Source organism: Sturnus vulgaris, chromosome W (genome assembly GCF_052056855.1).
Source record: "Sturnus vulgaris isolate bStuVul1 chromosome W, bStuVul1.hap1, whole genome shotgun sequence".
In the NCBI taxonomy this organism is placed as follows: Eukaryota; Metazoa; Chordata; class Aves; order Passeriformes; family Sturnidae; genus Sturnus; species Sturnus vulgaris.
This window is the reverse complement of record NC_142282.1, coordinates 71,165,240-71,191,958: the sequence shown is the minus strand read 5'-3', so window position 1 is coordinate 71,191,958 and position 26,719 is coordinate 71,165,240. Positions and strand designations below refer to the sequence as shown.

General features: G+C 46.7%; 1 non-coding gene across 1 annotated transcript; it reads left to right on the top strand.

Moving 5' to 3' along the window:
- The first annotated feature begins 23,509 nt into the window (after positions 1-23,509).
- On the top strand, positions 23,510-23,582 carry TRNAR-CCU (transfer RNA arginine (anticodon CCU)). Its single transcript has one exon. It is a non-coding gene; the product is annotated as a tRNA-Arg (tRNA).
- The last annotated feature ends 3,137 nt before the right edge of the window (positions 23,583-26,719 follow it).

Genomic DNA, 26,719 nt, shown 5'->3' with positions numbered 1-26,719 from the left:
CTGACCCTCTTGGTCTTTCCGGCGGCTGAGCAGGTAACATCAACCCGAGCTTCCCCCTCCCCCATGCGGGGGGGGAGGCTCGGGAGGCCGCTTGGGCCCCGTTTGCCAACGAGGGGGACCCGATGGCCAGGGGGAGAAAAAGTTGTGTGATAAGACCTTCACGGCTTCCTCCTCCACGGGCCTGCGGCTCTGGCGCGGGGGGAGGCCGACTCTTGCTGCTGCCGGCCGGGCCGGGCCTGCCCGGGTGGCCATGAGCAGTGTGGGGCTGCAGCCCAGCCCCAGAAAGGCTGATTAACACCTCAGCTGCCCCCCCAGCACAGCCTGATCATGGCCCAACTTTTGTAGTTGTGTTAAACTTTAACTCTTTAGTGTTCAGATAAGATTTGCAAAGCCTCCAGCCTTTCCTTTGAATATGAAAGGGAATAAGAAGATTTCTGAAGTCAGTGATGTAAGAGCTAAGTTTTTAAGATGGAAGGAGAATGAGAAGATGCTGAAATGGCTGAAAATCTTTTTGTGAAATTGTAGGAATGAACTGATGTACTGAATATTCCTATAAACCATGGAAAGAGACATGGGGGGATGGAAATGTTCCATTTAATAGATGATTTTACTAAAAAGCACCTGTGTTGAGAATTTCTGCCCTGAGAAAAGAAAGGGGATTTTGGTTTTCTGAAGATGAAACCTGAGCAGAGAGAAAGGAGACAGAGAGAATCTTTGCAGTTGAACATTTCATTCTTAAAAGTAATACCCCATGGGACAGACATGGCCCACATCTACAACTTTGGGACGGTTGTAGAGTTGGGAGGAGCGTCACGGTTGCAGGTTCCCGGGCGGATGCAAATCGTGAAAGATAAAACCACAAGAGAACTGTCTTTTTCCTTCTTGTGGGAAAAATCCCTACAACTTCAACAAGAAGAGGCTTCTCTCTCCAGAAGTGAACTGAGAAAGACTAAATTGGGCACTGACCGAAGTATTTGTTATATGTTTGTTTTGTTGTTATGAAGATTGGGAGAGGGAGGGAAGGAGTGATCTAAAAAATCTTATTCTGAAATATTTTTTTCCTCTCTTTTTGTTTGTGTAGTTAATAAATTTTCTTTTATACTCTCTCAAGTTTTAGGCCTGCCTTGCTCTTTTGCTCCTGGTTCTGTCTCACAACAGGAAAAATAAGTTTATTCAAATTGGCAACTCAAACTCAAGACATTAATTTGGTGCGTTGGCCGGGAAAGTCAAAATTAAACCAAGACAGCGTGTAACTCTGAAACTTCATATTAAGTGTTAGTAAGTTCTCTTCACTGAGTAGTTAGACAAAACAATCCCATCCTGGCTAGAGAATCAAGGACACCCATTACCCAAAAAGTATAAACAATGTCGAAGGGAAAGGGGCAAGCCAGTGAGCTGAGACTTCATAACCTGGGGCTGTGGTTGGACAATTGACCCCAATATGTAGATGAACCAAAACTTATAAAAGTGTAAAGACTCGTGATCGGGAGCTATCTTGGATTTGACTTGGGTGTAGCCCCAGCCAGGGTCTCGCACTGCCTAAGGTGTACCCTTTTAATAAATGCCTATTTTATTCCTTTTGCTCTATCTAGTCTCTGTTCCAGGTCAGCCTTTCCAGGCATCAAGGCAGGACTAATCCAAACTGTCTTCCTTGACATATTCCTCATGTGCACCATAGGGACTTGATGCCCTTCTACAGTATGTGGAGATTTTAAATGGGCAGGGACAGCTCCATTGATAGAGCCTTGGATATTAACTAACCAGATGGCCTTCGCTAAATTTAGATCCCAATGTTTGAAGGTCCCACCACCCATTGCTTTCAATGTGGTTTTTAACAGTTCATTTGCACCATTCAATTTTCCCAGAGGCTGGTGCATGATAGGGAATATGATACACACACTTAATGCCATGACCTCTGGCCCCAGTGTCTATGAGGCTATTTTTGAAATGAGTCCCATTGTCCAACTCAAATTTTTTGGGGGTGCCATGTCACCACAGGACTTGCTTTTCAAGACACAAGATGGTGGTCTGGACAGTGGCGTGAGGCACAGGGTATGACTCCAGCCATCCAGTAGTTGTTTCCACCATTGTAAGCACATAATGCTTACCTTGGCAGGTTTGCGGCAGTGTGATGTAATCCGTCTGCTAGGCCTCCCTATATTTCTATTTCAACCATTGTCTTCCATATCACAGAAGCTTTACCCACTTGGCCTGCTTGATTCTGTCAGGACTTAAAGAATGCAGTGAAATGTCTCAACAGGTCTAAAGTGGTTACCTGCTCATCTGGACAAACATCGATGGCCTCCGAGGAGACCCAGTGAGAGGAAAAATGACCAAATCACCTTCCAGCCCTGGTAGCCAAGGCAGGAGCATGGGTAGGACTGCCAGGAACATGGCTGTCTGGAGGCTTACAGAGGCAGCCTGCCAACAGAGACCTTGTGTTCTACTGCACCCACCATCATGGTACTGTGTTCTTGCTGACCTCCTTCAGTTATTCCCTATTCCATCCTTCCAGAAAGACATTCAGTAATGTCAAAGTCATCATTTCCAGCTAATGGATTCCCTCCTGCCTAAACAGCATGACCTCTGAGCTCCAGCCATATGAACTTTGGAACTTCCACTTCCTGAGGACATTTGACATTATGGTTTTGTTTTCCTGTGCTGAAGGTCTCTTTGTCAGTGGCATGGTTATACTTGATGGGTTTTTATTGATTTTGATCTGTATTCCATGTATCTTATCCTGTGTCTAGCAGATGACCAGTAATAGTCTTAATAAGAAAATGACCTTAGAGGTGCAGACTTTTGGCATTAGGGTGCATGAACCCTTCATAGAAAAAACAAAAAAAGGGGGAGATGTTGCATATAGGTAAAACCTTACAAAATAAAGGGCCTTGTTACCCTTGTAAAATCATGGCTCAGGCCTGCTACTTTGGCTAAGTAGAAGAGGATTATGGGAAAGTGACTCAGCTGAACTAGAGGTAGAAAAACAAGTTATATAACCATTACGTGTTCACATTGTTGTGCATGTTGGTTGGTTGTGATGCTTTTAGTTTTAAGTTTTCCTATTCTCCTTGGATGTGCTTTTCTGATATGCTAGGGTGAGGAAGACAAAACAGTCCTATTCTAGTTAAGAACTCAAGGACACTTTCTCCAAACTTCAGGCCCTAAGCACAAACTACATGGAAAGGTAGAGGGTGGGTTCATGCAAATGAACCAGAACTTATAAAAGTGTAAGATTTTGTGACCAACCTCCTCCTTTCCTTCCATCTTGGAGCCATCCGGGCAGGGGCCACAACTGTGGCACTTATATTGCTAGGGTGTGGCTTTTGTAGGCCTTTCGTAGGCCTCACAATAAACACCCATTTTATTCTCCTTAACTCTGTGTATAACCTCTGTTCCAGCTGCTCAAGGCATCAGTTGAATTATGTTTCTTATGTTTTAAAACTATGTAACTGATAAAGGTCTAACTGCTTAAAAAGGCCTGGTTTTTGCAATAAAGGGCTGTCCTTTGCACCTGTTTGGGGCCTCTGTGTTGCTCTGCTTTAACATCATCCCACCAGGTTTCACTTATGCCAGTGATGTCAAATCTCTGGGACTGGGCCAAAGCTTCAAGCTCCTCAAGTTTTGGCACACTGTCCCATCTCTCATCACTGGCAAGTCTGGTTTTGCCCCTTTCCCACTTCCAAGCTAGTTTAAAGCTCTATCAATTAGCCCTGCTAGCTTCTGTGCTAGAACTCCTTTTTCCCTCTGAGAAAGGTGCATTCCATCAGGAGTCAGTAGACCAGGTGGTGAATAGATCATCCTATGGCCAAAGAACCAAAAATTTTTCTGAATACACCAGCCCCAGAGCCATACGTTGACCCAATGTAGTTGCTTATTCCTACCAATATTCCTTCTTACCAGAAGGATCGAAAAAATCACAACCTGTGCTTCCAATCCTTCAACCAATTGTTCTAAGGCCTTGAAATCCCTTTTGATTGCCCTTGGACTTCTCTTTGTTATTTCATCAGTGCTGGCTTGAACAACCAATAACTAATAACAGATAACCAGAAGGCCTTACTAGACTGGAGAGTAATAACAGTTTGCTCAGCTTTATATGCCACGGAGTGAGGCTTTTTCTCGGCCCTAAAAATGGGGTCTTCACCTTTCCTCCAGTCTAGCTCAGGTGTTAGGGTGAAGCTTCCTGGGGCCCTTGCCTCATGGACGTAAATAAGATAACAAAAGAGGCTCTTTTCCCTGATGAAGTTGCAGAGTTTATTTCTTGTGGGTAGCGAGGAAAAGAGGGAGAAAGAGAAAAAGAGACAGAGGTCTGGGGGCACAGATCTTTTCTAGGGTCTGAAAAGGGGGGTGGGGAGAAATTGGATCCCAGCCAGCCCTGTATGGCCAGGAGGGGAGAGGGACCAAGCTACAGGGCATAGCAGGGGTCACAGAATGTACCATTTACAATGCATCTAGGAAATGCAACAACAGAGCATTACAGAATCAAAGAATTGATTAGGTTGAAAAATACCTCGAGATCATCAATTCCAACTAATGACCAAACACCTCCATGTCAACTAGACCATGGCACTAAGTGCCATGTCTAGGCTTTCCTTAAACGCTTCCTGGGATGGTGACTCCACCACCTCCCTGGGCAGCCCATTCCAATAGCTAATCACCCTTTCTTTGAAGAACTTCTTCCTAATGTCCAGCCTAAACCTCTCCATGCACAGCTTCAGACTGTATCCTCTTCTTGTATTGCTAGTTGCCTGACAGAAGAGACAGATCCTCACCTGGCTACTACTTCCTTTCAGGGAGCTGTAGAGAGCTATAAGATCTCCCCTGAGCCTCCTCTTCTCCAGGCTAAACACCCCCACCTCCCTCAGCCACTCCTCATAGTACATGGGCTCCAGACCCTTCACCAGCTCTGTCACCCTTCTCAGGACCTGCTCCAGAGAACAACTGAATAATAATTTTCTCAGTTTGCTTCAATTGCACAAAAAATGTATCTATTAGGTTATTTGTGACTACTACCAATCGTGATTATTACAGTATTCAACATTATTACAGAATCATGGAAGTGTTTAAGGCTGGAAGGGACCACTGGAGGTCATCTAGTCTGACCTCCCTGCTCAAGCAGGGTTCCTTTCACAATACGCTGTTAATACAGAGCGGGAGTTGTGATGGTTCATTTGATCTCAGAGGTGCAAACAGGCAAACAGCAGGGGACAAAATCAGTTTATTCACAGCAATGCATTTTTATTAAATGCCAAACAACTCAGTTGCGATAGAGGGGAGAGAGATAGGAAACAGAGTAGAGAGAGAGAGAAAAAGGGGAATGGGGAATAGCTACCAACAGATGAGACAGATGTCCTCATGGTCTGGTCCAATAGACTCTGGTGTCCTCGTGGTCCCAGCCAATAGACACGTCTTCTGTGTGGAGATCACAAGGGTCTTCTTCAGAGGGTTGCTCTTTTATAGTCCTTTTCCAAAGTGAGTGGCTTCCGGCCAAGAGGTGGGGAGATTTATGGACCATTGTGAGGTGCTCTGAGAGACAGGTGCATACATGCAGGCTTTAGCTGGTACCATGACAGCACAGTCACATGAGCACAACACACCTGCACACGGTCACTTGGCAAGCATCCACCTCGACCAGGCCGGAAAACCATTTTCCAGAGTCAATCTGGATGGGGGTCCTCGGGATCTCCTTGCGACAGTCATGAGGCAAAAACAAGGGAAACTTCGGACCGACCCTTACAGTCTCTCAGAGGATGTTGCTCATTATTGTGTCCAGGCACCTTTGAATATGTCAGGGAAGGAGACTCCACACCCTCTCTGGGCAGCCTGTTCCAGTGCTCAGTCCTTGTGAGAGGCTGGACTGCTAGTCATTAATGACTCAAGCATTTGACCACTAGCAGCTCAGGTGCTGTAAGAGACTAGATTATTGGTGCTAATGACTCAAACAATAGGCTGGGTACTTTGACAGTGATGCACAGAGTGGCGTCCCAGGTGCAGGGCGTTCACACCTGAGGCTACAAACTGGGTTTCCAGATAAGGGAAGAGACTGACAAGAGGCAAATCTTCGAAGTGGGATAGTCCTTCTTATCATGCCAATGTCCTCCCTTACATAATGACTCAGCTGTGAAAACTCGACTCTGAAGTACCAGGACATTCACATATAGGATGAAGGTATTCATCTCGGCTGATGGGCTATAATGGGCCATGATTGATTCAACTACACTGACATGAGACAGCTGCAACATCTTAGATGTCAGATTCATGAAATGTCTCGTGATCCTGTATTACATTATCCAGGGGAGGTAGAGGAGACATTCCCACCTAGTCTTAGTATAATATAAACCCCATGGACCTGGTGTTTTGTGGAGATTTTCCTGCACTACTTGATGGTTACACTCTACAACCCGTACTTTGACAAGACTGCAACCACTGTGAAGACTAGAAGAAGAGGACCAATGGGACATTGACAGAATCTACCTAATCTCATCACTCTCCCTCCCTCCCTTTTTCCTATCTCTCTACCTCGCATTTACTGCTAAATATAAACTGTACTATTGACTTTGGCATATGGTCTCATTTCGACCTTACTTTGGGCCAAGACTGGAAGGGGACCCTGAGGTAATCTAGTGGATGCTCCCTGCTCAAAATAGGACCAATTTTGAAGTTACATTTGGTTGGCCGGGGTCTTGTCCAGTCAAGAACCCTTCACCATCTAACAGAGTTGACACAATTGTACATAGGTTTCCTGTATTTTTGCCACTGCAGCTTTGTGCAGAGTTCTAGTTAATTCCTAAGGTTTTTTTGGAATTGTTATGAAACACTAATTTTAGAGAAATTAAGATTTTAGTTAAAAGTTAGTTATTTACTAGAGTTAATTAAAAAGCGGATAGATAGGCCTTGCTGAAAATAATTAAAAGTTAGAAGAAAACCAGGCTTGAGATAGTTATTTGAAACTTAAATAATTAATTGCCTGTAATTTTATGTTTGCTCAGCTGTGCTCGCAATGGGAAAAGATGAAACTAGTAAGTAGATCCAAAGAAACACAAGCAATTGCAACCAGAAACTTATTCAGTCATGAAGGGAGGGAAATTCGAGTTCTCCCAGAAGTCATTTATATTGTCATCGATAGAAAGTCTAAAGTTTAAGGTGAGGAAGACTCGCCTTACTTCCTCTTTTTAAGACCCCTCCCCACGAAAACGACCCCAGACTTAATTCAAGAAGCTGTCAGGAAAATTAATCCACAAACACCAGAGGTTTATGTCCAAAAAGGAGACAGAGGAGTCCTTTTTGCTTTATTCGAATAAAGGGAGAGGCCATGGGACATTCCCCTGGGATCTCTCAAATTTTCGGAGGACGCAGCCTCCTTTTTATCCTATTTTCCCGGCCGCATTTCCCTCTCTCTTTCCCCATTGGCTTAGGTACTTGAGAGGCACAGACTTCCCGGAACGCCTGATACCTGAAATTCCCCTCTAATGTATAACCCTCCCTTTTAATTTTTATTTCTTATGGAATTCATAGTTTTCCCCCCGTTGCTTCTTTCATCTTTCGATATCCAATTTCATTTATCAGCAGCCCTACAGTTTGTTTGTAAAGGCAAATATCTCTTTCCATTCATCAATCAGTGGAATCCATCCCATTGTTTCTTTTATCTCTCAGTGCTAGCCTTATCTATAGGCTGATCCACAACTCATTTGTAAAGACAAATTTAACATTCCTCTCAAAGCCAACCATGCCTGCTTAATAGCCATTCAAGCTAATTACCATAGGAAGCGGAGGATGGGAGGTGCTGTTATTATGAATATGTATTTGTTTGAAGCTTTTGTCAATAAATAGACTCTGAGATCATCTGTAATTTTGCCGTACGTATTAGAGGATTACCTCATGTTGCTGCCCAGGGCTGAATAAACATGCACTTTAAATTGTTAGAGAGTCTTTTTGTCCATCACAGTTATCAGTATTAGACCAATACTCATATCAGTTAAATTCACCCACCTTGTCAACCACCACCCCTTCTGAAGTTCAACTTGTAAAACATTTCCATGTTTTTCTGATGAACTGAGCCCTGAATTGGAGGTGGTAAGCTCCAAGAAGGTTAATCTCTTCTAAAGCTGTTGGACTTGGCAAAAACCTCTGTCTCTTACCAAGTAATGATACCGCGAATACTCATTTACACTAACTGGAAGAGCCTCAACAGGACAGAAGAAAACCAAGGCCCTAACCCTCCTCTGTGCTATGACCTAATGCTCTAGAAACAGGTGAAGAGGTGTCCCATCCTGTGACAAAGGAAGGGCTAGGACTGGGCGCACTAGGGCTATACTGGCTGCTGTTGTGCCACGTGGCTCAATTGCACAATCTAGCTCACTGCCTCCTGCCTGGATCTGGCTACTGCCCTCCACTCTGCCTCCCACCAAGACCCCTCCATGCATGTCAGTTTTTCTGTCTTAGCAAATTCAAGATGAGCCTCCAGGGTCTTAGAACTCTGTGCTTTCATTGCCTTTTGAAGCGGCATCTACATTTCCCAGTCCATGTCCAGGTATTCATATCTAATGCAGTCTCTTTAGTTGGTTCTAACCCCTGGGTTTTAGTCCATGATATTAAGTCTAATAGTCTCTTTTTCATAATCTATATCCCATTCTTGTAGAAAATCAATCCATACCTTAATTGCTGCATGTTCCTCCACGAAGACCCAACCACCGATATCTTCAACAAAGTTTTTCTTCGATTTAAGAAAGGGTACATACAAAGGAATTCCAGATTTTTCCACGGCTTTCCACCGCAAACAGCTCTTCTCACTGTATATTTGGACCGCTCTCCTAGCACACCTCTAATTTTTCTTCAGCTTTTCTTGCTGTTTTTTTCCAGCAGCTCTCCCCTCACACCGGTCTGTCTCCCCTACTTCTGCTCACAGGAAATGGCTGAGTTGGATCACGTCGGGGTCACCACATATTATGATGAGGTCGTTGGTTGGAGACAGAGATGACATGAATTTACCAAGGGTCCTCAACAAACAGCACTGAGTTTATTATGGCCACCCCTTTTTATAGGGGGTTTGAATTTCCAGGGCTTAGCCAGCTGGTTGGTTGGGATCTCAGATTGCCCAGCTCTCTGACCAGTGAGAAGTCTGCAGCTTAGGATGGAACGTGATTGGGTGAAGTCCCTATTTGGGTTTGAATATATCCTGTCATTGTTCACCCAGGGACCTGTTTATCGAACCAGACAAGCTGAACTAGATTTCTTATTTATGGCTGAATTATTTGCCCAGCTATAGACCGGCTGTGCTGTTACAAGAAATAATGGGAAGAATGGGTTCCACTGATTGAGAAATGGAATGAGAGAGATTTGACTTTACAAACAAAGTGTAGGTCTACTGATAAATAAAGTTGGATACTGAGAGATGAAAGAAACAATGGGAAGAACCATAAATTCCATAGGAATTCTACTGATTGACACAAGGAAAAGAAAAACGGGTGTGAAGTTTTGAAAAACTTCCGGGTGCATCTTGGGCACCCACACTGTTGGGTTATTTTCTTCTTTAAAAAGCCAAGCAAGTAAATAGTTGCTATAAAGTTGTTTATTACAGAAGTGTATCAGTCTCAAAGGCAAAAACAAAGCAAAGCAATGGCAAAAAGCAATGGAATAAAAGCAAGTGGCAAAAGCAATGGCAGACAGTAAGTGGCAAAATGCACATGGCATAAAGCCATGGCATAGACCACCAGCTGTCCCTAATGCATGTTCTTTTATAGAAACTTTCCAACTAGCTAAGACACAAACTCGGACCACTACTCCTTAACCTATTAGAATTCTAGTTTCTTAGCACGCCAGGCTACGTATAAGCTACGTTCATGGCCTATCTTGTTCTAACTGAAAAATGTAAGCAATATTCTTAACTCTAACTCTATTATGTCTGAAGCTAGGTTCTTGGAGCCTAGAAGGAAACACTAGTATGTTTTTCAACCTTCACTAGAACATGTACTACTTCTCAGGCATCTAAGACCTTTTACTCACTAAAAGCAATTAAAACTTATTCCATTTACTTACTTACTTATTCACTCCATCTATTCACTTATTCAATCCAAATACTTTAATTCAATCCTTACATTCTCATCTCTCTCTGAAGGATTCTGAGAGACCTCTGGCTTACTGACTCCAACAACGGGAGAGGATATACATTAGAAGGGGGTCATAGGTATTAGGCGTTTTGGGAAGTCTGTACCTCTCAAGTACCTCAGCCAGTGGGGAAAGAGAGAGGGACATGTGGTCAGGAAATTAAGATAAAAAGAAGGCTGCATCCTCTAAAAATTTGAGAGACCCCAGAGGAAATGCCCCATGGCTTCTCCCTTTATTCAAATAAAGTTACAGGACTCCTCTGCCTCCTTTTTGGACATAAACCACTGTGTTTGTGGATTAATTTTCCTGACAATGAGTGAAATGAAAACTCAAAAAAGCCTAGAAGGGTCCTACAGCACATGGTTCCTTCATGGGGGCTTTTAAGCCCCAGGGCCTCAGTGGGTCCACCCCTCAGGTGGGACTTCCTGTTGCTTGGCCTATGCGGGGCTGAGTTAGCACTACTCCTGGTGTGTGATTGATTGACAGTTCTGCCAGACTGGGGGATCTGCAGGCAGGGCACTGTCTCACTAGCAGGAAAGGCTTGAACCACCCCCAGCCATATACACACACACACATACACATATACATTGTTTCAAGACATCAAACTTATCCAGTCTCTGACATGGTTTAATCTCGATAAAGGCTAGATGTGTATTATTTATATTAGCAATCACACATAGAAAGGGAGCTGAGAACACATGGGAGATTTCATAAATCCTGTTCTAGGAAATGCTCTGATATGCTAATGTCAAGACTGACAACATATATAATTTCAAAATTAATAGGGATCTTAGAATAACTGAAATGGATATTGGAGGAGCAAAAATGTACTTATGAGAGAAAAATACATATTCCCTGAGATAAAACGCACATTTTTTTTCTTTGGTATCCCTTAATTCCATGCAAAGAAGGTAGCCAGCCTCTGCAATAGCTTCTCTTCTCAAGGATTTTTAAAATATTATGCTAGATTTCTTTTCTTTTTATTAGAAATTAGTTCCACTGTAAGAAGGATAACAGACCTCATGCAGATAATTGCAGTCTACTCTAAAACATAAACCCTTTTAAAAGGCAGGGTTGTAATTTGAAAAATAGAAAACAAAGTCACTATATTCCCACACCTTCTAAAAACTCAACTATTACAGTTAAAGCACTTAGCCTTTCCAAATCTTACTGTGATATAGAAAACCCTAATACTTCCCAGAACATCCATCTTCACATTTGTTCAGTATTTAACATTATAACCTCATTTGGGCATGAATTGCTTTTATTTTTTTGCCTTTTCAGGAGTTTCTGGAGCAATGAGAATTTACTTGCAATTCCAGGGTGTCCTAGGGTGACTATATGATGCTTGTATCTCCAATCGCCTGTTCTGTTTGTGATGGATATTAAGTTCTGCAGCTTTGAGACTGGTTCCAGGAGTGAAGGGGGAGAGAGGAAGCTCAGAGTTTGTTATCAGAGACTGCACGTGCTTCCCCTCATCCTTCTCAGAGGAACTGTTGCCTGCAGCGGACAGAAGGAGAGAGCTCTCTTTTGCTTTTTAGTTAGTTTTTAGCTAGCTGAGACATAAAATTTCCCTGGACTGTCTTGTTTTGTTTTTTTTTTTTTTTTTTCTTTTTCTTGGAACTGTTTGAATCTGCTCTGGACTGGGGACCCAGAGGAGCACTGGGAGTTTGCACCTGTGGCCCTCTAGGGCCTGGCCTGTGGCATTTTCCAGTGCCAGAGGGACTGATAATGATGCCTTAAGTTTTCCTGTTCCGCTTGAGTGTGCACCTTTTGGTTTTATATTGAGGGTTACTAGGATCTTTTCACAGGGTGGTGAAGACAAAACAGTCCTATTCCAGCTGGGGACTCAAAGACAATCTCTTCAAACTTCAAGCCCTAAGCATAAACAACGTGAAAAGAGGAGGGCGGGCAAGTAAGCAAGCAACCAGGATGAAACTTTGTTATTTGAGGCTATTAATCGGACAGTTTGTTGAGTGCGATGGCGCAGAGTCTGAGACAGAAGTCCCTACACTCTGTAATCCATGTGACAAAAAGCCTTTATTCACTTCCGACTTCACTTTATATACCCCTTTCAATGTTCCCGGGTAAGTGCCGGTCATTGGTTCACAGATCAGGCTGCCCAGCCCTCTGACCAATAGCTGTCTGCCAGGGCTGGAACTCATTGGATTAAATCCTTGTCTGTCTCCAATTCTGTCCTATCTCTGTTCTTTGGGGGCCTGCCTGCCTTTTAAGCCAGGCTGCTTATCCAATCAGTGGTCAGATTAACTGCCCATTACAAGCCAGCTTGCACTGTGACAATTCCCCGTTTATATTTTATTAATTTGAAGAAAAATTTTGAAACACAAATGTGTAGCTTGTTCTCTGTAATCTTGCTTGCAAGGGCCCTTTTGCATGCAAGATGACATTGACAGCATAAATTCAATTGGAATGGGGTTTTACCTAGTTTAATAAATTTGGCTTTTTGGATAGTGATGAGTTCCATATACCAGAAGCTGCAGTTCTTTTGTTCGGGAGCAGTCAGGTGAATTTAGCACCTTTTGGTTTCACATATAACAATTTAACTGTTTAACATAGAAATATAACTTAACTCTATAACCATAAAACTTTAAACTTTTCTTTTGAAATTATAACTTAATATAACATTCAGTTTTAGAACTGTGCAAAATTCCAACATAACAGAACAATTTATAAACAGTAAAACGTTTTGTAAACAAACGACTCTGTTATTTCAGTGTCCTATAACTCTGTGAGGAAGGTGAGTGAATTGTCCCATTTATCCTTCTGCATTTTGCTCCTCCACATCTGTCGAGGAGCTCTCAGGAGGGTGCTGTCTGTGGTCCCGTGCAGGACGAACACGTCTGGCAGGCACCCAGTGTGCACCTGTGTCCGTGGTTACACATGCATACCCCCGTCCCCAGGTGATGAGATTCCACGGACCCCCCCCCCCCCCCCACACTTATTGGTGTCGAGGTCTCCCACTATCACCTTGGGCTTAGGTAAAGGTTTATCACCAGATGATTGTAATGATAGGAAGTGATTTAGGATAACTGGGTTCTGGGAATTTTCTATTATTCTCAAGTGATTTAGTGTGTACACAGCCTTTGCTATTCTGCTCTGCGGGGTTTCACCACACATTCCTCTCTTTTGTTTTTTAAGTGTAATTTTTAAGGTGCCATGTGCTCTTTCCACGATGGCTTGTCCTGTTGATATGTTTGCAATGCCAGTGTGGTGTGACACTCCCCAGAGCTGTAAGAAATTTCTTGTTCTCCGTGAAATGTATGCAGCACTGAATCGTTAAAAAAAAAAAGTATAATCACGGACAAAGACCCTCTAACTAATTCAAGTTAGAAAGTGGCATGTTTATTCACCAGCGGGAGGCACGGGAGTCACCTCCAAAAGGCGTGACCGCCCCGAAAAAGGTTCTTTGCCATCTATTTATTCCCCAAGATCTTATATACAATACATATGCATAACCCCAGCACCGCCCACCCCCAACCCATATTAAAATGAGCCCATTAGTCCTTCATGCGTGCACAGTTCTTCTCTTGAATTGGGTCGGTGGTCTCGAAAAGGGTCAGTGGTCTTGAAGGATGAAGTCAGGAGAGTCTTCATCAGGTCTCGGTGACCCTCTGGCATGATCCAAGGCCCTGTGCTTTATGATTAACGGTTTATTTATTTTACGTTTTTCTATACGCAGGTTCATAATAGCAGATAATTATACCAATTTAGCTCTTACCTAAGCATCTAGTAATTATTAACCTACCATTTTCCTACCTAGCTTATATCTTGGTCATGGAAACTACTTCTACCTTTAGTGAAAATCTTAACTCTTTGAAACCATGATTCAGCAATATTATCAGTTTTGATGAGATGGGGAATTCCTAAGGCAGCAAAGGCAGATCGCCAATGTGCAATAGCATCCCGACCCTTTTCTCCTGTTTGTACTGTAGCCCAGATTGCTGATGAAAATGTGTCAATCGAGACATGTACATACTTTAAACGGTCAAATTCAGCAATATGTGTCACGTCAGTCTTCCAGATTTGCAAAGCACGCAGTCCACGAGTGTTTACCTCCATCTGCAGTGGTGCAGTGTGGCCTTGGCAGTCAGTGCATGTGTTAACAATGTTACGAGCTTCTGTGTTTGACAGCTGAAACTGCCGCTGCAAGGCTCGGACACCTTGGTGGAAGAAATCATGTGACATTCTTGCTTGTGTTAGCATATCTGGCTGTGGTGCTGTCTAGGCAGGAGCAGCTAGCTTATCTGCTCGAGCATTGCCTTCTGTGATGAAACCTGGCAAATTTGTGTGGCTTCTGATGTGTAATACATAGTAAGGACAACTTCTAGCTTGTATGGCAAGGCACAGAATTTTAAGTAGCTTAAACAGTTGTGCATTTTCACCTTCCTTTAACAGTGCTTGGTCTAATCTTTGAGTGATATCAGCTACATATGCAGAGTCTGTTACCACATTTAGAGGAGTGTGAGGGAAATGCTGAAAAGCCATAGCTACAGCTCGTAGCTCTACCATTTGAGGTATTCAATCTCATATCCTTCTAAGGTTTGCCAATCACTCCCCTCTTTCCATGTTACAATGGCTTTCTCTGTTCTCCCAGAGCCATCTGTGAACACTGTGACACCCTTTAAGGGTATGCGGCTACTGAGACGTTTGAGAGAGAGTTCAGTCTCCGCACTTAGCTTAAGGAGTCTGTGGCTTGGCAAATGATAGGAAATCTGACCCGAGAAACCTTGCAAAGCACTTTGTAAAGCTGTGCTGTTTGCAAAACACCATTCAAACTGTTCCTGTGTCACAGGAATAATGATTTTCGAGGCATCTTTAGCACTTAACTGCAAACACCTGTGACGACATTTGATAATCAATTGTGCTATTAACTCAAAGACGGTGGGAGCTGTCTTTTTGGGCTGGTGAGGCAAGAACATCCATTCTAACACATGCAAAGGATCAGGCCAGTGCGAGTTCCACTGCCCAATAATTCCTGTTGGATGAAACTTAATAATAAACACAGTAACACACACCTCTGGGCATATCAGGTGGACTTGTTTCTTTGTTATAGCCTGCTCTACTATTTCAAGAGCAGCTTTTGCTTTTGCATTCAGCTTTCTTGGTGAAGTCAGTTCTGGATCACCCTTTAACAGGTCGAATAATGGTTCCAGTTGTGAATCAGTTAATCCTAAATACCGTCTAACCCAGTTGATAGAACCCAAAAGTTTCTGTGCATCATTTAGGGTTTCAGTTTTTGTTGAGAATTGAATAGCCTGTGGTTGTATGGTCTGATCTAAGATTTTTAGTCCCAAATATTTCCATGGTGCTTGCTGCTGCACCTTTTCAGGAGCTATTTGCAGCCCAAATGTTTTCGGTGCCTTTAACAAGCTTGGCTGAATTTCTGTAAGTTCTTTTGTCTGGGTTGCTACCAAAATATCATCCATGTAATGGTAGCAATATGCCCCTGGAAATTGTTCTCTCACTGATGAGAGTGCTTGAATCACATACCGTTGACAGATCACTGGACTATTTCGCATGCCCTGCGGAAGCACACGCCATTGATAACGTTGTCCTGGTGCAGCATTGTTAATAGAAGGCGCTGTAAAAGCAAATTTTGGGGCATCATCTGGGTGTAATGGAATAGTAAAGAAACAGTCTTTCAAGTCCACAATCAGGATATCCCAAGAGGCAGGTATCATTGTGGGGGATGGCATACCTGGCTGTAAGGCACCCATGCTTTCCATAACAGCATTAATTTTTCTTAGGTCATGGAGTAATCTCCACTTTCCAGATTTCTTTTTTATGACAAATATTGGGCTATTCCAAGGACTTGTGGATCTTTCCATGTGCCCTTGAACCAATTGTTCTTGAACCAGGATTTTGAGGGCCTCTAATTTCTCTTCTGTTAGGGGCCATTGTGGAACCCACACTGGCTGATTAGTGAGCAACTTCAAAGCAAGTGTGGGACGCTGTTCACCCTCTATTACAACGGCCCCTGTTAAAAATCTGTCCCCACCTGGACCCCCCATGCTGACAACACATCCCTCCCCCATACACTCATATAACCTGCTAGCACGTATGGCAGCACTGTGGCTGTCTGCCCTTTATCACTTTTGATCAGCACAGGATTATCACTAAGATAACTTTGTGTAGTCCCTCCAATACCAGCAATAGTGCTTCCTGAGAGTGTAGTGGGCCAAGATAGAGGCCATTTGTAAGCAGCAATGATAGTAACATCAGATCCAGTGTTGTCTTGGTTTGAAAGACAGGTATGGTCTAAGGAAAGGCAAGAGCACCTTTCCTGAGATGCAGAGTGTAACCCCCCTCCCTTTTAATTATTTTAGGTCCAAATCAGAGGCCTTCAGGCAGGAGATGTGGGGATAAGAATAACAGTTCTTTACTGATATCTAACAAGGCAGAAAACAACAACAGCTATAAAAATTGACAACAGAACAGAACAGTATAACTCAGTTCCAGTCCCTTTTGGCCGCAGGCCGTCTTCCTGCGCTTAGTTACGGGTGCTGTGGGGGGCAGGGCAGGTCCCGAGCAGTTGAAGAGGGCTGGGTTGACGCGGCCCGCCTTTTCCACCCTGCACCGACTCGCCCAGCTAGCTCCTGAAGGCAAGACCAGTGCCAAGAGTGGCCCACTTCCAGGATTCAGGGGAACCCGGAATGTGGGTAGGGCTCTGAACCTTAACGGCCGTACACGCGTCCGGGGAGGAGCAAAGGATCGAGAGAGAGTCCTTCTGAAGTTCTGGGGAAGCAGGATTTATTGAGGGAGGGAGGACAACTGGGATCGAGGGAAGGGAACCACAAAAGGCAGGGAACACAGGCGTGCAGCAACTTAAATAGGGGCCCTCCCCCAAGGGAGGGTACAATACAGCAACCAATCGCTACAGTTTGGGGGTGTAACATAAGGCAGGGCTGATTATACATACAACGAATAGGGGGAAACATAGGCGGGAAAATACATGTAACATCAAATCATATGCTAAGAAGGGGATGACTGATACAGAAGATACGAGAAGGACAGGAGGCATAGGAGGGGTGCCAGCGCCGGGGGTTAAAATCATCCCGCATTTTGATGATTGTCTTGGGATATTCGTCGGGCTGAAATGGGATCCTCACCAGGCAGGTTGAAAGTGGATTCCCTGTTGCCACAGTTGATAAGCAGAGATGGTCCTGCTGCATGGCCTGGGCCAGGGTGACCCACACATTCTTCCTCGGCTGCGGGACTATCCACTCCACCGAAGACTGGCAGAGGCACGCCCAGATGACAAGGGTGTACCACATCCTGAGGCTCTGGGTGGCTGACTAAAACAGAACAGGAAAAGGGAATGGGTTACTCAAATAGGTCCTGAACTTCAGGGGGAGGAAACAACTTGGAGAAGGGGCTGTCCCACCCCCTGGGGGACCCTTGGTGTTCCAGGGAGGGGCGCTGGCGAAGACAAAGCGCTGCATATTTGACATCTCTGGAGGTTGGCCCTGACAGATGTCCCTGACTGGCAGTATAGGGCCGGACCCACCTTTGAGGGACCCACCTCAAACCAAAGGGCGTGGATACGCAAGCATACCCATGACCCCAGGTGACTAACTCATGTGGGCCCTCTGTTTTACCGGTCTAGGGGTTCTTCACCATCACGGGAGGGTGTTTTCTCAACCGTAATGATGAAGAGTTCGCGTAGTGCCTCACAATGGGAGGATTCAACACTTCGAAGGAGCAGTAAAGAAAGTTGATGGTAAAAAGGGCTTTATGCAATTTAGTATGAGGTGTATCGAATTGAGTATCGCCCTGTTGCTGCTCCAGGACCCTTTTGAGCGTTTGGTGGGCGCGCTCAACCATGCTCTGACCTGAGGGGGAATACGGGATGCCAGTCTTATGTTTGATTCCCCACCTCTGCAGGAACTCCCGGAAGGCCATGGAAGCATATGCTGGGCCATTGTCCGATTTCAATTCCCTTGGGATCCCCAACACAGAGAAGGCCTGTACAAGGTGTTTGTGTAAGTCCTTGGCCTTCTCCCCTGTGTGGGCAGAAGCAAAGACTGCCCCGGAAAAGGTGTCCACACTCACATGTACATATTTCAACCTGCCGAACTGCAGAACGTGGATGACATCAATCTGCCATAACTCACAGCTCTCCAGGCCTCTAGGATTGATGCCAGAGCTCAGGGTTGGCACCCCGAGCTTCTGGCACTGGGGACATGTGGCCACAATGTCCTTGGCCTGGTCACGGCTTAGTTGGAATTGCCGTACCAAGCCAGGCGCATTCTGATGGAATTTCTGATGGCTCAGCTTTGCCTGTTGGTATATATCAGGAATCCTGGCCATATCAGCTGGCGCGGCCAGGGTGTCCGCTCTCTGGTTACCCTTGGCGATAAAGCCTGGCAGGTCTGTGTGCGATCTGACGTGCATCACGAAGTACGGATGCTCTCGGTGGGAGACAGCATATATCAGCTTCAAGAGCAGACCGTGGAGGTTTGGATTAGAGACTTCTTTCAATACAGCGTTCTCTGCCCTTGACACCACACCCGCCACATAGGCCGAATCTGTAACCAAATTAAGTGGCTCTGAGAACCTCTCGAAAGCTCTAATGACTGCATCTAACTCAGCAATTTGAGGGGAACCCTCAACAACCTTAACATCTGCCTCCCACTGCTGAGTCTGGGGGTTCTTCCAAGTCATGACTGACTTGTGCGAAGCCCCAGATGCGTCTGTAAAAACAGTTAGAGCTTTGAGCGGCACCCGGCTCAATTTTTCTTTCGGGACCAGATTGAAATTTGAATTAAATAATTTATGACTTTGGTGGTGGACAGATGTTTGTCCTGTGTAGCTATCAAGGGCAAAGAGAAGAGTCTCATTCTCCCGGAGCAAATGCTCCAAAACCTCCTTAGTCAGCTTGCCCGATGATAAGGCAAGTGGTACTCGGATGAAAGCAAAATTGCAACCCACCAGCTCTCGCAAACGGGCCCTGGCCTTCCTGATCAGCTGCGCCATCAGCTCCTGTGGCCTGGTGATACTTTTGGACCTCTGATGACTGAGGAACACCCACTCTATAATCAAGAGGGGGTCCCTCTGGTCCTGGTCCCACTGGTAAATGAGGCCGTGGAGGTGCGGCAGCCATCCCAGGATAATAAACTCAAATTGCAGGTTAGGCAGGTAGCGATGGGCTTGTCTCGTCCCCATCGTCTTCTCTACCTTTTCCAGAGCTGCCGTCACCTCTGGGGTCAGCACCCTAGGAGAAAGTAACTCATCTCCCCCTTTCAATAAATTGAAAAGGGGAGCTAGGTCCTCAGTGGTCAATCCTAGCCAGGGTCTGACCCAATTCAATGACCCACACAGCTGGTGGAAATCCGCAAGGGTTTTTGGCTTGGTGTTAATTGCCAATTTCTGTGGGACAATAGTCCTGCTGGTAATTTGGAGCCCGAGATATTTCCACGGGGGCATCCTCTGAACTTTCTCCTTCTGGAGCTCAAACCCTGCAGAGATCAAAACCTCGATGACAAGGTCAAGGACATACTGCAGTATGTTGTCCATGGGGGCACAAATTAGCACGTCATCCATATTGTGCAGGATGACGGCCTCCCCTGCCTTGGCACGGACAGGAGACAGCAATGAGGCCACGTACCATTGACAGATACTGGGGCTGTTCTTCATGCCCTGAGGCAGTACCCGCCAATGGAAGCGCCTCATTGGGGCTTCCCGGTTGATGGAAGGAACCGAGAAGGCAAACTGTGGTGCATCCTTGGGGTCGAGGGGAATGTGGAAAAAACAATCCTTGATATCTAGGACTGCCAGATTCCAATTTTGCAGCTGCATTGAGGGTGAGAGCATACCTGGTTGCAGAGACCCCATGTCTTCTATCTTTTTATTTATTTCACAAAGGTTGTGAAGGAGCCGCCACTTGTCCTTCCCCGGCTTTTTGATGACGAAGACCGGAGAATTCCATGGGCTCCAGGTTGGCTCGATGTTACCTTTGGCTAACTGCTCCTCCACGATTTCGTTGAGAGCCTGCAATTTCTGTTTGTTAAGCGACCACTGATCTATCCATACTGGTTCATCAGATAGCCAATTCAGTTTCTGGACAGGGCGCTCCACAGTGGCGGCTAAGAAAAATCTGGTGGGGGTTTTGGGATCTCAGTACGAACACCCCATTGCAACATGGTGTCTCTGCCCCACAGGGGAGCTTTATACTCCATAACAAAAGGGCGGACATTAGCCACCTGCCCTTCAGGTCCCTCAATTTTAATTATGCTTTTTGACTGCCAAGCCAATTCGGCCCCCCTGACTCCTTGTATTCTGCCAGCCACGGGTTGCAACTCCCAATGTGACGCCCAATTCTCGGTTGGTATAATTGTCACATCTGCTCCTGTATCGAAGAGTCCGTCGAGGTAAAAGTAGTCTTCACCCCGACGGAGTCCGCATCCAATGATTGGTTTATCCTCACCAATGACTTCTGCCCAATAGACGCAGGGATTAGCCGGTTTCGCCACGATGGTGTTGGGCACCGGAATCGCCTGGGCTACTAGTTGTTCCTTTGGCAGGAAGTATGGTGGCTGGATGCACCATGCCAGGAGAGAGAAACCGTCCGGACACAAAAGTTGCATCTGCGGCACTATTTCAATCTCCGGAGGGGTACACTTTGTATCCCCAAGCACGACATATGTGCGGTCGAGTCCGGCGAACAAACCCGGTGACGTGGGCTTCACCGACACCAACCGCCAGTCCTGTGTTTCAAAATAAGTGTTATCTGTCAGGGCCAAGCTCAGGGGAGGACGAGGAGTCCACCCTGGCGCTATTCATCATGTTCGGTAAATGTAAGATCTGGTGAGAATGTCACATCCAGTATTAGTTTCGCCCCCCCAAGGTCCCCCTCGCGGCCCACCTCATTTTTGTTTTCACACGAGGAGGGGTCGCGCTCCCCAGTTAGTTTTTTTTGCTTGTGTGTTTCCTCCTGCCTCCCCCTGCCCCTGCCTGTTATCAATTTTATTTCTAAGAGGGCACACGATGTGACCAAGCTGGTTGCAAAGGAAGCAGTGCACAGGGAAAGTCTTTGCAGCTGCAGTCATCACCGCCATCTTCACTTCTCCTCTGGTGGGAATAGGTGGAGCTGGCACAACTGAGCGCTTTACACAGGCCTCCACTATAAGCTGGAGAGATGGCTCAGGGTAGAGAGGTAGAGATGTTAAAACCATTTACATGCATTGTTAGCATTTTATCATTTCGATTATTAGTTCTTCTAGGGTGTCCTGGTTTTTCACTTGCTTTTCAATTTCTATCTTTAGCCTCTCCAGGAACTCAATGATAGGTTCCGCCGGCCCCTGTTTGATGGAGGCATAGTGGACACGGGGCTCGGTGGTCGGCATCACCATGAATGCCTTCTCGGCAGCAGCTTGAATTTTTAAAATCACAGGCTTTGGGATTTTTTCTGCCTGTGCTTCCACCTGGGACCACTGCCCTTCGACGCACAAATGATCCATCGTGATCGGCTTTTGGTCTGCGTCAATGGCGCACTCGGGGATCTGTAAGAGCTCAGGCAGGAGTTCCCCTAGCATCCTTTTCCATGTGTCCTCCCACAATCTGTATTCAATTGATAGGAGGAGACATTTAAACAATCCTTTCAAGTTGCTAGGGACCAAGATATTGGAGGAGAAAGTAGCTTCCAATAAGCCTTTAAAATATTCGCTCTTTCTCCTGAACTCCTTCTGTGCCTTACAGAGTTCCTTTTATTGGGAGTATTCAAATGGCCGCCAATTAGGAATACCCCTCTGCTGAGAATAAAAAACCGGAGCGGCAATGAGTGTGGTCTCCGGTTCCGGGTTCCGATCCCCTGGCCTGTCACTTCCGGTTACCCGAGCATGGGAACCAGAAGTCAGAAGTGGAGGGACGGGACCGCTTACTGAGGAGGAGCCAGAACACTGGCAACATTCATGGTGATGGGCGGGACCTGTTGAGCTCGGGGGCCGCCTCTCTGGGGGTGGAGTAAGAGGAGGAGTTTTAGTAGGAGGAGGAGGAGGAGCCTGGGGAGGAGGAACACCCCTCCCGTGGGAGGAGACAGGGGCAGGACTTGGGGAAGGAGGCGGGAACAGAAAGGAGTTGGGACACAGGGTAGGGGGCGGAGCCACAGTCGGAGGAGGGCACAGATCAGTGAGGAAGGGATTCTGGGAAGAAAAAGGAGCCGGATCACAAGGGACCGGCCACGCCACCGAGTCCGGGAGGCCATTTCGTGGCTCCGGGGGGGATGACTGGAACCTGACTGACTTTGGGGTTTTTGGGGTAGAGCCTAGGATAGGAGCGGGGGAGGGTTTCAGGGTACATTTACAAACTTTACAACTCTTTAAAACAGGTTTCGGGGTAGAACTCAGGGTGCAACTGGGAGAGATGGAACTGCGGGAAGAGGGATTAGGGGAAGGCTCCCTGACAGCTGGCGCCTTGCCGCCCAGGCTAGGGTATGGGGAGGACCGAGAGGGGCCAGGCGAGCAGCGGCTGGTCTCCCTGGCCGGGCTGGCCTGCGATCGTTGCCGAGCTGTCCGTCTCGGATCCCCCGATGCAGGGGAAGAGGGATTGGAACGAGGGTTAGGAGAGGGGGGAACAACTGGGGGAACCCGGGATGGCTTGCTTCCCTTCCCCGCCCTCGCCTGGTGGGGCAGGGCCAAGCGTGCGCCCCCCGCCTTTTCTTTTACAGCTGTACGAATTTGAATGTATAAACTGAAAAACTGATCCACGGAGGTGTCGTCCTGATTGCTCAAGGCCATGAGCCTTTGTCCTACTAGTTCCCAAAATTGGACCGACTCCATTTGCTGGGGTGACACACTGGGGAATTGGGAAGCAAGCCATTTTATAAACTTCTTTAACGAACCCCGTGAAAACTTTTTTTTCCTCCCTCCAGGGTACCCACAATTTGGAAAAACATCTCCCACTGCTGTGTGGACAGCTTTGCGCCCATTATGGTGTGCCTACCCACACAGCAGAACTCACTCTCCCACCGCAGCAAAGGAAAACTGAAACAACTGAGAAAAAGGGGTCCCAGGGCCAGTGAGTCCCCCACCCTCAGGGACTAAAGGAAGGGGTGTTTTTAAGGGCCCCCACACCTAGGGCTGCACACCCCTCCCCGCCTAATGGTAAGCCCCACTGCACCCCGTTGGGGGATACCTACCTGCTCCGTCAGCCTCTGGAACAGGAGCTGCAACAGGACGCTCCTCCCTCGAAAGTGGTCCTCTGGGCACAGAGGTTTGCCACCTTCTCCCCAGGAGCACTGCCGACCTGGCCTGCTCCGACCGGGGTAGTCGACGCCCAAAGCCTCTGATCCTCAGATCTTAGAGGGTCTTCATGGGGTCACTGGCGAAGTGGCCCCGTGTCGGGCGCCAAACTGACGCAGCCAGCCTTCTCCACCCTGCACCGACTCGCCCGGCTAGCTCAGTCGGTAGAGCATGGGACTCCTAATCCCAGGGTCGTGGGTTCGAGCCCCACGTTGGGCGCCAAACTGACGTTTCTTCCACCCACTGCCCACCTCACCTGGGCTAACGGCTAGCTCCGGGAAGCCTGCGTTGGTGAGTGGCCCCTCCCCGGCACCACTCTGGGAGGCGCAGAAGGGGTGTAGCAACAGCTACGCCTGGGCGAGTCGTCAGGGAGGGACAAAGAGGCGCAGGAGAGACCTTTTACGGTTCGGGGGGAAGGGATTTATTGAAGGAAGAGGTAACAGGTCAGGAGGTTGGGAGAGGGAACCGCAAAAGGCAGTTTGAGGAGGTTCTACACAGGCTTAAGTACGGGGGAGGAGCAAGGGGAGGGCACAAAATTCTGGCCAATAACGGTTAACGGGGGGAGGTACAGAAGGCGGGGAAAGGGGTACATTGAGCCAATAAGGTAAACCGAGGGTGGGGATACATACAATATAACCAATCATGAATACAAAAGGGAATGCTTGACACAGAAACTTCTAGAACAAAGGGAGGGGCTACAAAGGATTGACATCCAGTGGGGCAGGGTTTAGGGTGAGGGACAGGGAAGGTTCCAGATAAAGGGGAGGGGTTTAGGATGACTGACTAGGACAAAGGCGGGAAAGGGAAAAACCATTATGTACTTAACTTATGGGAAAGAAACTGGGACGAACCATCAACACAGAAGGAAAATTAACATTAAACAACACAACACAACACTGGGTGATGGCTGCAGCGGCCCAGGGGTGAGAGGGATGGGGAAAGTGACTCACCCCTCACGGTGTCGGTCGTGGTGCTCGGCAGAGTGTCCGGAGGTAGTTGGGTGAGGTGGGAGAGCAGCAGAGCGATGTCCAACTGCAGGGAACGTGGATCTCAGAGCTGGAGTGGCAGGGGAGATGCCAGATCTGAGCACGGGGCATCCTCTCCCTCCACGAGCCAAACGAGAGAGTTTCCAGCCTGCTCCCGACCCCTGTCCCACCTTTCCTTTTTCCGGTTCCCCCCCCCCTCCCTCTACCCACCTCCCTGCGAGAGAACATTACCTTAAGGTGTAGCCACTTAGCATAACAATGGGAGAAATTCCACAGAAGGAAAAGGGAAGCATTCAACCCCCAACAAGTGTCAACCAAACCCTTAATCTCTATCTGTGAGGGCTTGGCTTTAGGCATAGTAACAGTACGTTTTCTGATAGGTCTGTCTTTACCTATGATTTGAGTCCAAAATACCTCTGGTTGTCCCGTTGATTTGAAGCCTTGGTCTCCCCGCTCCTTTGCATCTGCATTGGGGACACAAGACTTAAAAAGGACAAGCTGAGCAATCCTAGTTTTTTCAGGAATAGTTACAGGTGGAGAGGGAGTGGATACCATGGCATATATTTGCCCTGTGAAGTCAGCATCTATCACACCAGGATGCACAAAGATACCTTGTAGCACTCGATCTTCCCAAAAGAAGGGCACTTAGTCCTTTCCCTATGGACCCCTGAGCCTCAAGGGGGACTCTATGCACTTTACTGAGTTTATAGTTACTGTGGTTGAGGTGTAAACATCCAGGCCGGCTGATCCCCTTGTCCTGGCTGTGAGCTGATCACAAAGGCTTGAGCAGGAGGTTGAGGAAACATTTCTGTCCGGGCGCATTCCCTCATTGCGCTGGGTCTAAAGTTTCCCTTTTCCTTAAGAAGCTGACCATTAATATATTTGGATCTGCATACCTTAGTTTCATGTCCAAGTTTTCCACATTGCTTACAGAGTAACTTGCCGTTGCCCTGTCCCTGAGCCTTCTTTTGTGAGGCTGGTTTTGTGGGACAGTTCGCCTTCACGTGGCCTGGTTGTCCACAATTGAAACAATTCACATTCATCCTTACTGCAGTTGCAAAAGAATTAGCTAACATATCCATGTTATGTGATGCAGTCCCAACCCTAGCACATGCATTAATCATTTCTTCCAAGGATGGATTTTCTTTGGGCAATGCACTTAGAATTTTTCTACAGTCCTCATTTGCATTATCTCGAGCCAATTGTAACAATACCTGATCCTTGCATCTTCATTAGCTATTTGTTTTTCTATGGCATCTTGTAATCGTTCTATGAAGTGCATGTACAATTCACTAGGATTTTGTTTTATATTTGTATATCTCTGGGTTGGTACAGACATGTTTGCAACTTTATTTAGGACTATCATCCCTAGTTCTTTTGCTTGGTTTAATATTGCAGAGTTTAAGCATGCTTGAGTTTGAGGATCTTCCATGGGGAGCACTCCCATGAGTTGAGGAACCCCTGTCCCACAGCATGGGTCTTCCTGTGATAGCCTCAAGTTTTTTAACTCTTGTTCCTCTGCATATGTTCTCCAGCTCTGATTCAAACATCATATACTGCACTGGAGCACAGATTAATTTCGCAATCTGCTTTATATCATAGGGTGTTAGTACATTAGCAGTCACGAATCTAAGCATATTTGTCACAGCAGGGGATCCCAACCCATGCTTAGCAGCTAACTGGCATAATTCTGCAAGAACTTGCCAATTAAAGGGTACATATTTATCTGGAGTAGTTCCATTTCCCCTTATTACCGGGAATGCCATTATCATACTCCCCCACCCTGCCAGTCCTCTTCTGTCGGTGAAGACATAGGCACTGCAATCAGTTCAGCTCCCTCTAAATCACCAGATGCCAAAGCCTTTTGCTTTACCTTCATCCAGAAGAGAGACGGGTCCCAGGAAGAGACGACCTCTGATCTGAACATCAGCGGGGCTGGAGCTGCTGGTTCTGGAATGGTTCTCAGAGCTTTGGTGTTGGTATCTCTCTGTCCCAAGGCACTTCCAGGTTTATCATGTGTCTCTCCTCGTGTGATGTCATCACTGCGTGCCTCTTCTTGTGGGTCTGTGGGGGTTTCCATGGCGACTTGGGGCCGAGACACGCCCTCTGGAGGCTGGGTTGGGGCTGGGACCTTGCCTGCCGGAGGCTGGAACGAGGCTGGAGGTACCGCCCACCAAGGTGTGGTTGGAGCTGGAGGCACGTCCCACCAGGGCGGAGCTTGGGGCAAAGGCGTGCCCCCCCAGGGCTGGGCTAGGGGTGGAAGTACGTCCCACGAGGGAGGCTGTGTTTCTTTTCTCCTTCCCATGACCACGAGGTTGCCGCCATCTTGGGATTGTTCCCGGACCTCTGCCCCGGCCACGAGGCCACCGC